Below are 12,850 nucleotides of genomic sequence, written 5' to 3' on the forward strand. Positions count from 1 at the left end.
AGTTACCTACAAAAGCAAGCCCATCAGGATTACAGCAGATTATTCAACACAAACATTTAAAGCCAGAAGGGCCTGGAGTGATATATTCCAAGTTCTGAAAGATAACAACTGTCAACCAAGGTTACTTTATCCTGCAAAGTTATCCATCCAAATAGATGGAGAAATAAAGACATTCCATGACAAAAGCAGGTTAAAGGAATATCTGAAGACAAAACCAGCTCTACAGAAAATACTTGATAGAATCCTCCATGCTGAACAAAAGGAAAAGCACACATATAAGGAACCTAGAAAAAACCAGCCATACTCAAATACCAGTTAACAGAAGAGAGCACAGGTAGAACAAGTAACACACACACACACACACAAATGGCAAACATAAATACACACCTTTCAATAATATCTCTTAATATCAACGGTCTCAATGCCCCAACGAAAAGACATAGATTTGCAGACTGGGTTAAAAAGCAGGATCCTACAATTTGTTGTCTTCAAGAAACTCACCTTTCTACAAAGGATAGACATTATCTTAGGGTGAAAGGTTGGAAGACGGTGTTTCAAGCAAATGGGCCTAGAAAACAAGCAGGGGTTGCTATCCTAATATCAGACAGGGTGGACTTTAGTCCGAAGTTAGTCAAAAAAGATAAGGAAGGTCACTTTATATTGATTAAGGGCACACTACAACAGGAGGACATTACAATCCTAAACATATATGCACCTAACATGGGGGCTCCCAAATTCGTCAAACAAACACTATTAGAACTAAGGTCACAGATAACACCAAACACGGTGGTGGTGGGTGACTTTAACACCCCACTCTCATCAATTGACAGGTCATCCAGGGAAAGAATAAACAGAGAGGCATCTGGACTAAATGAGGTCATAGAAGGAATGGACCTAACAGATATATACAGGACATTTCATCCAAAGGCTGCAGAATATACATTCTTTTCAGCAGCACATGGAACATTCTCTAAAATAGACCATATATTAGGACACAAAGCAAATCTTAACAAATTCAGGAAAATTGAAATAATTCCTTGCATTCTATCTGACCACAATGGAATTAAACTACAAATCAGTAGCAAGAAAGGCTATAGAGCATACACAAAATCATGGAAACTAAACAATACACTACTAAATGATGAGTGGGTCAGTGAAGAAATCAAAAAGGAAATCAAAAAATTTATAGAGTCAAATGATAATGAGAACACAACATACCAAAATCTCTGGGACACAATGAAGGCAGTTCTAAGAGGTAAATTTATAGCCTTAAGTGCCTATATTAAGAAATTAGAAAGGTCGCAAGTAAACGACCTAATGCTTCGCCTTAAAGCCTTGGAAAAAGAAGAACAAGGCAAACCAAAAAGTAGTAGACGGGAAGAAATAATAAAGATTAGGGCAGAAATTAATGAAATAGAAACAAAAAGAACAATCCAAAGAATTAATGAAACAAAGAGTTGGTTCTTTGAAAGGATAAACAAGATTGATAAGCCCTTAGCAAATCTGACCAAAAGAAAGAGAGAAGAGACACAAATTAATAAAATCAGAGATGAACAAGGTAACATCACAACAGAATCCAGAGAAATTCAAAAAATCATAGGGATGTACTATAAAAGCATATACTCCACAAAGTATGAAAATCTGAAAGAAATGGATGATTTCCTTGATCTATATGACCTACCTAAATTAAATCAAAATGAGATTAATCACTTAAATAGACCTATAACAAACATGGAGATCCGAGCAGTTATCAATAATCTCCCAACTAAAAAAAGCCCAGGCCCAGATGGATTCACTGCTGAATTTTACCAGACTTTTAAGGAAGAGGTAACACCATTGCTTCTCAAGCTTTTCCAGGAAATAGAAAAAGAAGGAATCCTACCAAACTCCTTCTATGAGGCCAGCATCACCCTGATACCAAAACCAGGCAAAGATAGAACAAAAAAAGAAAATTACAGACCAATCTCCCTCATGAACATATTGGCAAACAGAATACAAGAGTATATCAAAAAGATCATTCACCCTGACCAAGTAGGCTTTATCCCAGAGATGCAGGGATGGTTCAACATACGCAAATCTATAAATGTAATACATTACATAAATGGGTTGAAGGACAAAAATCACATGATCATCTCATTAGATGCAGAGAAAGCATTTGACAAAATCCAACATCCCTTCATGATAAAAGTCCTACAGAGACTGGGAATAGAAGGAACATATCTCAATATAATAAAGGCTATTTATGACAAGCCTACAGCCAACATATTACTAAATGGGGAAAAACTGGAAGCTTTTCCACTAAAATCAGGAACAAGACAAGGGTGTCCACTGTCTCCACTTCTATTTAATATAGTTTTGGAAGTCTTAGCCATAGCAATAAGGCAAGAGACACACATAAAAGGGATACAAATTGGAAAGGAAGAAATCAAGTTATCATTATTTGCAGATGACATGATCTATACATAAAGGACCCTAAAGACTCTACTAGCAAGCTGTTAGAGCTGATCAAAACCTACAGCAATGTAGCAGGATACAAAATAAATACACAGAAATCAGTAGCCTTCGTATATGCTAACAACAAACACACAGAGGATGAAATCAGAGAATCACTCCCATTCACAATTGCATCAAAAAAAATAAAATACCTTGGAATAAACCTAACTAAGGAAGTAAAGAATCTATACAATGAGAACTTTAAGACACTCAAGCGAGAAATTGCAGAAGACACTAGAAAGTGGAGAAACATCCCTTGTTCCTGGCTTGGAAGAATCAATATCGTGAAAATGGCAATCTTACCTAAAGCAATCTACACATTTAATGCAATCCCTATCAAAATTCCAAAGGCTTTCTTCATGGAAATAGAAAAAACAATCCAAAAATTCATTTGGAATCACAAAAAACCTCGAATATCTAAAATAATACTGAGCAACAAAAAAGAGGCTGGTGGTATCACCATACCTGATTTTAACCTATACTACAGAGCCATAGTAACAAAAACAGCATGGTACTGGCACAAAAACAGACATGTAGATCAGTGGAACAGAATAGAGGACCCAGATGTAAGCCCAAGTAGCTATAGCCACCTGATATTCGATAAAAAATGCCAAAAATACTCATTGGAGAAGAGACAGCCTCTTCAGCAAATGGTGTTTTGAAAACTGGATAAATATCTGCAGAAGGATGAAAATAGATTCTTCTCTCTCGCCATGCACAAGAATTAAGTCCAAATGGATTAAAGACCTTAACATCAGACCGGAAACTTTGAAACTGCTAGAGGAAAAAGTAGGGGAAACCCTTCAACATATTGGTCTTGGCAAAGACTTTCTGAATACAACCCCAATTGCTCAGGCAATAAAACCACAGATTAACCACTGGGACCTAATGAAATTACAAAGATTATGCACCGCAAAGGACACAGTGAAAAAAGCAAAGAGGCAACCTACAGAATGGGAAAAAATCTTCGCCAGCTATATATCTGATAAAGGATTAATATCTAGGATATACAAAGAACTCAAAAAGTTAACTAATAAGGAATCAAACAAGGCCAATCAAAAATGGGCTAAGGAGCTAAATAGAGAGTTCTCAAAGGAAGAAATACGAATGGCATATAAGCACCTAAAAAAATGTTCTACATCACTAGTCATCAGGGAAATGCAGATTAAAACTACATTGAGATTCCATCTCACTCCTGTCAGATTGGCCACCATCATGAAAACAAATGATCATAAATGTTGGCGGGGATGTGGAAAAAAAGGAACCCTTCTGCACTGCTGGTGGGAATGCAATCTGGTCCAGCCATTGTGGAAAACAGTGTGGAGGTTCCTAAAGCAGCTAGAGATTGATCTACCATATGACCCAGCTATAGCACTCCTAGGCATATATCCAAAGGACTCATCTCATTTCCTTAGAAGTACATGCTCAACCATGTTTATTGCTGCTCAATTTATAATAGCTGGGAAATGGAACCAGCCTAGATGTCCCTCAACAGATGAGTGGATAATGAAGATGTGGTACATTTATACAATGGAGTTCTACTCAGCGGTAAAGAAAAATGAAGTTATGAAATTTGCAGAAAAATGGATGGACCTGGAAAGTATTATACTAAGTCAGGTAACCCAGGCCCAGAAAGCCAAGCGCCACATGTTCTCCCTCATATGGGGATCCTAGCTACAGATGACTGGGCTTCTGTGTGAGAATGAAAATACTTAGTAGCAGAGGCCAGTAAGTTGAAAAGGAGACATAAAGGGTGGAGAAAGGAAGGGAGGAGGATACTTAATAGGTTGATATTGTATATATGCAATTACAATGATTGTAATGGGGAGGTAATATGATGGAGAATGGAATTTCAAACGGGAAAGTGTGGGGGTGGGGAGGGAGGGAATTACCATGGGATATATTTTATAATCATGGAAAATGTTAATAAAAATTAAAAAAAAAAACCAAAATAAAATATAATAAGATAAAAAAAATTTTTTTCTTGTGCAGTGTTGTGGTTTATGCATCTCTTTTTGATATCTCTTCTGATTTTTTTTTAGATCTTCCAATTAAGAAGCTTATATTTATAGTCAGAGAGGAGAAAACACACTGTTATAATAGCAGTAGCATCTAACCATGAATAATATAGGGATACACTTAAAATCTATTAAAGTCCACTAATATAGCACCAATGATGAGAGATCAGAATATGGGAAATGTCATGTTTAATCTGCTATGATATTGTAAATTATTTAGGATAGAAATAGTAAGTGAGGGAGTTGAGGAAGGATACTGGGAAATAAACAATAAAAGAGAAGAAAGGTCTAAGAAATGAAATGGAATGGAAAATGAAGAGTGGAGAATGTTACGGAGGAAAGAGAGAAGAGAATAAAAACAACTTTAAAAAAGAAAAGTAAAAGCAAGTAAATAAAAATATTCCCCAATAATGAGAATTACTGAAAACAAAATTAGGTAAGTGTTAGGATAATAAAAATTTTAATTATGAATTAAAAAACCTAAGAAGAGAAAGGTTAAAAAATACTAAAAGTATAGTCAAGAGAAAATAAGTAGGATGACAAGGCTCAGTAAAATAAGAAAAAAAGAAGAGAAAATGAAAAACAAACTTGTCAATAATTTTTAAAATTTCTAATAATATTAGACAAATGTATGAATAGGAATAGAAAATAACATTTTTAGGTACAATAAATTAAAAGTACTACTAAAAGTACAATAAAGAAAAAAGGGGAAGCATTGCAGTGTATGGGCTGGTTTGGGTTCTCTGACCCTCTGGAAATTGTCCACATCACACTCTTTTGAGTGGCTAGTAGTCTAGTTGTGGGTGTCTCCACAGTGTCTAGTTGTAGTAGTCCAACTGTGGGTGTTTCCCACCTGCATTGAGAAAGTATAATCAGCCATAGCACTGATCTCTGTATTGGCAGATGACCTGTCTTCCCACTTTCCTGATCCTCTGTGTTTTAAACTGCCTGCCAAAGGGATGTTCTTCAGAGTTCTCAGGAAGTGAATGGCAAATAGGTAGCTCCAAAGTTGATCCACCCATTGATATTCGCCTTGGGGTTATCAAGTGCCAGTGTAATTCTCAGTTGATGGGAGCAGAAATGGGCTTCAGTAAAGGAGGTGAGTTTATACACTTCACTGTCCCCCAAGTCTCCTGCAGCCTGCATTTCTCAGCCTGTACACATCGGGCCCTTCTTCTCTCCACAGACACTTCCCAGGACAGTTTATTAACCTGGAGTTGTGTTAGGTTAAATTCAGGCTCTTGACTTGTGGTTGTTTCCTGCTCTCAGTCATCCCTGGGGGTAGCTTTGTTTTAAACAAGAAGATTCTTTTCAAGACACACTTAAAAAAAAAAAAAAACTTTATTTATTTACTAGGAGAGAAAGAGAGAGAGAGAGAGAGAGAGAGAGAGAGAGAGAGAGAGAATGAATGGGCATGCCAGGGTCTGTAGCCACTGCAAACAAACTCCAGACTCATGTCCCTCTTGTGCATCTGGCTTACATGGGCCCTGGGGAATCAAACTGAGGTCCTTTGGCTTCACAGGCAAATGCCTTAACCACCAAGTCATCTCTCCAGCCTCTATACCCATCTTTTAAAAAGAGAGAGAAAAGAGAAAGAATAGAAAGATGGGTTACTCTGCATTGCTGCCCTGTCTGTCAGAGGAATCACTTTAACAAAAACACACAAGTGGATTTCAGTTTGCAAGGGCTGTGGGCCTACCCTGCGAGGGAGAGAATTTGTAGAAGACTAACTTCTGGAATTTTCCTATCCAGAGGAGTCAAACTGCTTTTATGAGCAAAGTCTTAAAAGTAGGAGATCTAACTCCTAACTCCTGGTATACTCAGCCCAAGAGTGGAATAGCTAGCTGCCTCTAGCATCAGCCTGAGAGAAAAGGAAATTGAAGAGAAATTTAGTTTAAGTCGTTAGTAAACCCAGTGCATCTTCTGTGACTGCTGCTCTTGTGTTACTGTTGCTGTGGTTTCCTCTGCATACAGATTGTCATTTGCATTTTTATTGAACAGCCAAAAAATGATAATACTTTAACAAGTAGTACATTGTTTAAATAAAGGGTAAGGAGCTTTCAGTTTTGGATAATCCTTCAATATTTGTTAAAAGAAAGGATATAGGCATATGACCTAATGGAATCTGCTGACCCAGAACACATATATGTTCTGATCACAGATTTAATCATATGAAGCCTACCTGTTGTCTCCAAGAGATCTGTGGGCCTTTTGTTACTGACCTCATCTTCAATGCTATGGCCAGCACTTAAGCATGTATGTTTGCTCTGAGTTGAGAATCCAGTCAGGTCACTGAGGAAACTGGGCATACAGCACAGCTTAAAATCTGTCAGCATCTCTAAACATCACTTGTCAAAGCTGGTCATGTATGCTGTTCAGGTCAAAGGTACCTCAAGGCTGAGGAAACCTAGTCACATTGCTCTCAGCAGGTGGATTACTTAATTTTAAGTTTAAGTTTAGGGCAAGGTACAAGTAAGAAATTTAGAGTCATACAGCAATGGTATCAGAAAAGTTGTTTGTAAAGTCTTTAAGAAACATTCTGACAGTTCTTTCCCATAGTTCATACCCATCGTTCATTCTTATAATTTATTCTTGCAGTTCATCCCCACAGCTGCCTGACTTACATTTTGGAAGGGGCTTCTGCTTCTCCTCACCTCACTGTGGAAACATGCAAAAAGATCTTTGTTTTGCTCATCTTATTTTTGTTACATCATACATCTTTGTCTGTGTACTTTTTAAGTTGTCTTTTACTACCTTTGTGAATTTCTGAAGCTTTCCCTTTCTTTCTCTCTGTGGAATAACATTTTCTTTTTCTTATTTTGACTTTCTCACACCAGCCTATATGGAAGCAGTATCTAGTGGGCCATCTTTATACATCTGGCTTATGTGGGTCCTGGGGAATTGAACCTGGGTCCTTTGGCTTTGCAGGCACCCACCTTGACCACTTATCCATCTCTCTAGCCAAAGTCTACCATCTTATTCTGCTTCATGTTAACATACTTTCTTCTTGTCTATTCTTTTTCTTAGCAAGACACATATTTTCATTTGCTATGAGTGAATTTTTGTCAAGTTATTTATCTTCAATTTGCGACTCAGGTTTATTTAAATTTTTTTAATTTATTTATTTGAGAGCGACAGGCACAGAGAGAAAGACAGATAGAGGGAGAGAGAGAGTATGGGTGCACCAGGGCTTCCAGCCTCTGCAAACGAACTCCAGACGTGTGCGCCCCCTCGTGCATCTGGCTAACGTGGGACCTGGGGAACCGAGCCTCGAACCAGGGTCCTTCGGCTTCCCAGGCAAGCGCTTAACCACTAAGCCATCTCTCCAGCCCGACTCAGGTTTATTTAAAAGTTTACTTACAAGGCAGCATTCTAACTCCCAGAAACAGGTTATCATTCCCTGCTCCATGTTTCCAAAGTATTAAGTACATGCCTCTACTGTAGCATTTTCCATTCATTAAAATCATTTATGTTCTTATGCTGGACTCCTCCATTAGACATTAGACTGTGAATAACTGGAAAACAACCATTGTTCATCAGATTTATGTGACAGCATGTTATTTTCTCAGAACCCAGCATAGTGTCTGGCACATAATGCTCAGAATATTTTAAATATACAGTGAAAGTTCAATATGGTTGAAATTAGCACAGAAGAGTACATAAAGGCACAGTAGTTTAGAACGAACACAGGCCTCATAACAAATTTTATGGTAGATACCTACATACTTAGTGCCCATCAGTTGTCATCAACACACAATATAAAGTGAGGAATAACCAACCTAAATTAGTGTGTTTATCAAGATAGTAATTTCAAGTATAGTGGGCAAACCAATATTTATTTATAAAACACTCATTATTTGCAATTTCTAAAGAATATTATACATATGGTCTCTTAAAAACTGTGAGAGATATTTTAAAATATTTTATTTATTATTTATTTGCAAGCAGAGAAAAAGGAGAGAGAGAAAATATTGGTATGCCAGGGCATCTTTCCATTGCAAACAAACTCACAGAACATGTGTCTCTTTGTGCCTCTGGCTTTACATGGGTACTGGGGAGTTGAACCTGGGCTGTCAGACTTTGCAAGCAAGAACCACTAAGCAATCTCTCCAGCCCATGTGAAGATTTTAAATGAGGTTTAAGAATAATAATCAGTCATATCATGATGATATAATTCTAAGAAATAAGTAATTAACAATGGTCATCTGAATATATTCTCTCTGCTACTTTGTTAGGTACCTTGGCCAATAAGTTTATATTGCTTTAGGCTTTAAAAAATATCAACCCACTAGTTCAAGTCCCTTTAGCTCTAGAATTATATTATTCAAATGGATATATTGAGATTATATATTAAGTACCTCATATATTCCTATGATCTTGCTAGATACTAAAATCTTGACTGAAGTTCCCAATGAAGAATGAAATAAATATATTCTAGGACCAGAATCTGTATATAGTTCCAAGGTGGGTAGATTTTTTAATACAGGCTAAATTAGTCAGAGGCACAAAGATGCCAATGTGGGAGAGTAGAAGAGGCCCAATTTGTATGAGGAATCCAGAAAAGGTTCACAAGGAGAGGGAACATTTGACTGGGACTTCCAGCTGTGACTATTGTATGGTTTCCCAAGTGAAAGAAAAGCTGACTTTCATGGCAAATACCCACTGGCATTAAATTGGGTTGATTTTAAAGGGGCAGTCATCCCCACTTACCTTTGAACTCACAACTGATTTTCCAGTTTCAAAATCTTCATGCAAAAGGAACAGAATCCAAGTGAATGTACCCAAAGGCTTCTCCAACTCTTTGCACCCTAAAACTGCAACCCTACTTTCTACCTGAGCTTAGAATATAACCTTTGATGAAGAATCTGAATTTAGAAAACTTAGAAGTTCAGAATCTAGGAAATGGGGACATAGCTCCGTGAGAGCCCTTGCTCAGTGTGTACAAACCCCAGGACAGCCAAAAAAAAAAAAAAAAAAAAAAAGCCCCACTGTAATGTAATGTAAGTTCAGAATCCAAATCTACTATGGGCAGATTACTAAAGAAGCATTTTTCAGCAGCTTCCTGGATAGGGTGAGGGATAGAGGGACAATCAGAGCAAGTTTCTTTATGCCTTGTAAGCTGCCCCCCTTTCACTGTTAAGTACCTCCCATTGACTGGAGAGATAGCTTGGTGGTTAAGTTGCTTGCCTGCAAAGCCTAAGGACCCAGGTTTGATTCCCCAATATCCACACAAGCCAGATGCACAAGGTGGTATGTGCATTTGGAGTTTGTTTCCAGTGGCTAGAGGCCCTAATGTGCTCATTTTCTCTCTCTCTCTCTTTCTCCCTATCTCTAATAAATAAATAAATAAATAAATAAATAAATAACACTTATTTAAAAAGAAAGAAAGAAAACCCAGGTAGTCAAAAGAGCTTTGATTTCTACTCGCTTGCAACTGGGACCTCCCTCCTGACCTGTATAGACAGATTACTTCCTAGGAACCAGGGAATAACAGCCTGCCTTTTTTTTTAATGAAAAATAGAATCAAAGTTGACTTTGTTTTCCTGCTTCAAGTAAAGCTCAGTGTGACATTATGTAGTATCACTGGTGACTGATATGAAAGATGAAGTCAACTGGGAATGAACACAAAGAGTAAAAGTGGGGTGCACAAGTGGAAATTTGTGTTTAGTAGAAGTTACAGATCAGTGTCCTGTCACTCACACATTCACTGAACTAGGTATTTGAGCAGCATCCACATGCTAAGCATTGTGCTGAACAGTGGGCATAGAACGTAAGAAAACTCAAGCCAGTCCTTTCTGTACAGAGGATGCCGGCTACTAGAAAGAAGGGATAGTTAGATAATTACATCTTAGGCTGGGAAGACAGCTCAGCAGTGAAAGGCATTTGCAAGATAGCCTATGTTTGATTCCCCAGTATCATCATAAAGCTCAATGTTCAAAGTGGCACGTGCATCTGGAGTTCCTCTGCAGTGGCAAGAGGCCTTTGCATGTCCATTCTTTCCCTTTTTTCCTCTCTTTCTTTCTCTGATTATAAATATAAATAAATAAATGACTTTAAAGAAAAGATAATTAGATCTTGTGATAGGTGGAATAAAGGTGAGAAATGAGCTTTGGTAGTATGTTGGGAGAATGAGACTTTAGATAGATATCTGGAAAGGTTTGTTGTAGGCAACAAAATTTAAGTTCACACATGGAGATGGATAGGAGCCAACAGTGCAAATAAACCAGCCAAGAAAACTGCAAATGTAAAGAAAACAAGAGCTATTTTATTTGTCATAATTACCTGATTTAAATGTTTTGTTCTTCATTTAGCTATTTTAAAATCTAACCAGGAAAAGAATTAAAATATTGTGTTTTTCTTCTGTCTACTAATAAACATATTCATGGAGAATTTTTTTTTTTCATCTTACCTCATTACATCACTTTCTCAAAAACAAAGCCTGTGTTCCCATTTCTGTAAGAAAAACGGTAACAGCCACCCTATATAGGCATGTAGTGAGAATTAAATAAACCAGTAAACTGATTAGCACCATGTGAATTCAATAAATGCTTATCAGTATTAGATTGCTCTTTGGTTTTGTTTCCTAGTGCCAGACAGAGGCATGATAAAGTGTCGAGGATTGGAGGAAATTACTTGGTGGTCATGTACTTCTGAGCTATAAATTGTAGACGTCACCTCAGTTTCAATTCTGCCTAATAACCCATTTAGTGCTATCAAAGGTCTAGACTCGAGAGTGACCCCATGCCCTTCAATTGCAAGCAAGGTCATGAAGCAGCATATGTCTTTCGTTGACCAGAGGGCTGACCTGAGGTGTGCTGGGAAGAAATCGATGGGGCTTCCTGTGATCCATCAGCACTGAGTGGCATTTGTCCTCTACCAAGCAGTGAACATGTGGGGAAGGGCAGGCCCAGCCATTTTTTTCCTATCGCCGAAAACCTTGAATTTCCTTGCTGTGTCCTAATGAGCCATTGAACAGTCCAAAATAATTAGGAGCTTCTTAAGGGTCCATGGACTATTGTATGTTACTACATACATCTCTCTGCTGTGGATAATATCAAAGAGACAAAAAGAATAGCTGCTTCACATCGGTTCAGCATCAGTGAATGGCCTCTGCTCATCTTTACCTATTCAGTGGTTTGGCCTTTTGGCATGGTCCTGGGCCGAGTACTGAAAACTCAATAATAGACATAATCACTTCTATCAAAGGATATAACTATTATAAAATATAGAAGCCATTAAATGCATTTTAATAGGAAAATAAAAAAATTAAAATGGGAGCTGGAGAGATGGTACAGTTGTTAAGGCACTTGCCTGCAAAGCCTAATGAACCAGTTCAATTCTGCGGTACCTACTTCAAGCCAGATGCACAAAGTGGCACATGCATCCAAAGTTCATAGAGGACCTGGTGTAACCATTCTCTTCCTTCCCCCACCCCGTCTCTGTGCATATGTAGCTCTCTGCTCTCCCTTCTTCTCCCTCCTCCCTCCTACTGCCAGATCTCCTCTCCTACCTACTTTTCTACCAGCTGAAGGGAAAAAAAGGAAGAAATAAAGATTTACACCATATGTTCCTGTTCAACACTGAACTTCTGATTTACAAAAATATGTTGGAAGCATTAATTGTTAGCTCTAACTCCTTAGAACTATGCTATCATGTAATTTGCTTTTCCTTCTCTCCCCACTTGAAAATGTTTTCTGTAGTCCATTTTATAAGCTGTTTTTTTTACTGTTTCCTAGGGCAATGTGCTTTGACTTCTTTCCAGAAGCTCTTATCTGAAAGATCAACCAGATCAATGAGAACTGAGGAACATGCTTTTTTCAAATCCTGGTTGAGGAGTGTTACGACTTTTCCTCTATCGTAATCCACAAAAACAGTATTATTGCTTTAAGCCTTCATGTGCAGTGTACCTCCAGACCTTTAGTGAGATCAGTGACAAATCAGACAAAGTCCTGTTTTCAAAGGTTGTTTCACAGTGAACTCAAAAAGTCTATATGGAGTAAAAAATTGCCAGTGAAAGCAGTAAATCTTTACCATGAGACAGTTGTGCTGGAAAAGCCAGTAAGCATTGAGGAGAGGATGTAGAAAGAACTCTTCACAAAGGTGCAATTAGTTAGAGAAAAATTGATGAATGGGGTTAGGCACTGAGTGAGGCATGGGTGTGAATGTAGAAAGTGTCTGGAGATGGAAGGATAGAGAGGAAACATTAACAAAAAGGAAGGAACTATTCTTGGTGGTCTTAGCTTCTAGACTAATAGAAGAGTGCTCCATTTGGAATCTGCCAAACAGGATCAAATCTTGACACACAGTAATTTTTGCTGTGCTTATACTATACATGTGTA

The 12,850-nt window shown here is 37.8% G+C and overlaps 1 protein-coding gene across 3 annotated transcripts in view; it reads left to right on the forward strand.

Moving 5' to 3' along the window:
* The window catches only part of Rnls (renalase, FAD dependent amine oxidase), a 288,758-nt gene that overhangs the window by 123,313 nt on the left and 152,595 nt on the right, over positions 1–12,850 (forward strand). The gene's annotated exons all lie outside the window — the stretch shown is intronic.

This window comes from Jaculus jaculus, chromosome 1, assembly GCF_020740685.1.
Source record: "Jaculus jaculus isolate mJacJac1 chromosome 1, mJacJac1.mat.Y.cur, whole genome shotgun sequence".
Taxonomy (NCBI): Eukaryota; Metazoa; Chordata; class Mammalia; order Rodentia; family Dipodidae; genus Jaculus; species Jaculus jaculus.